We start from the raw sequence: 1,152 nt of genomic DNA, 5'->3' as shown, positions 1-1,152 counted from the left end.
TTTCCCCCCCGCCCCCCCCCCCCCAAATGTTCATTTCTTCCACAAAAGAATAAAGAACAAAGCAAAATCTCTCATGCTGCTGAAGTCCATGGTGAATCCCCACCTCACATGTGAGGTCCCCCTTAACTCAAAAGGAATATGACAGAACTAAAAGGTGTAATACTGAGAGAAAATTGCATAAAAAGATTGAATGAATTCTATATAAGCAACTACATAAATTAGGAATTTTTTTTGGCTCAGAAACGAGTTGGCAGAAAGGAAGATGACAGCAGCATACAGAATGACTGCTGTAACACAGAAGATGAACAGGAAAGGTCAGGTGTTGCTCAAAATAAAAGCAGTAAAGCATCAAATAAAAATTATTTCATGAAAGACAATACTTTTCTAAAAACCCAACATACTTTAGCTGCAGAATCCTGTATCACAGGATGCTGATAGATGTTAGGAATTTATATCAACTCCAAAAATGTTTAGCTCAATTTCTGTAGGAAAAAAATCCACCAAGGGCCATTAAATTAAAGACAGTAGATGGAAATGAGCAATTTGAAGACAATTCACAGTAGTACTGTAAGCTGCTGCTGGAGAAGGCAGCCGTTTTTTTGCCACTCTGAGTCAGGACTGGGGGCTGGGATGAGTATTTGGTGTTATCTTTTCAATTGTTCTCATTCACATGGGTAAAATTAATTTGGTTAAAACAACCATGAGTATGAATTATGTGTGAGTTCCTTTAAGCACATGCAAAATTGAAGTATTTGAAATAGCATTCTAAGGTTTATTTACAGCAGTTCTTTACTATAGTAACCATAGCACACACTTCAGCATGTGTTGAAATGCTGCTGCCTAGGGTCAACTTCTGTTTGATTCAGTCTTGGAGGCTAAGGGTATAACTTGTTCTGCTTTACAATGTTCTGCACCTTTCTGCAATATGTTGCAAAATGATAAAGGGCTTGCTTCAGGTCGAATTACCTGGTTATTAGCATAATAGCTTCTTTTTATGGCGTGAAGGAAGATACTTCTTTATACAGCTACAGTAGGATGGGAATTAATTAGTGGTTCTTGAGGGCACAGAATAACATTATTTACCAGGGTATTTATAAAAGACAGAGTAATCAGCTAAGGAAATTCATGTTTAGCCTCCTGCCCAGCTGTGCC

At 37.8% G+C, this 1,152-nt stretch overlaps 1 protein-coding gene across 1 annotated transcript in view; it reads left to right on the top strand.

Annotated features, from left to right (window-relative positions):
- BCAS1 (breast carcinoma amplified sequence 1) overlaps positions 1 to 1,152 on the top strand; it is a gene marked incomplete at its 3' end in the record, with an annotated part of 32,298 nt that overhangs the window by 29,987 nt on the left and 1,159 nt on the right. The window lies entirely within an intron of this gene.

Source organism: Merops nubicus, unplaced genomic scaffold (genome assembly GCF_000691845.1).
Source record: "Merops nubicus isolate BGI_N331 unplaced genomic scaffold, ASM69184v1 scaffold12150, whole genome shotgun sequence".
Taxonomy (NCBI): Eukaryota; Metazoa; Chordata; class Aves; order Coraciiformes; family Meropidae; genus Merops; species Merops nubicus.
The sequence above is the reverse complement of the archived record's forward strand: the minus strand, read 5'-3'. Positions and strand labels throughout refer to the sequence as shown.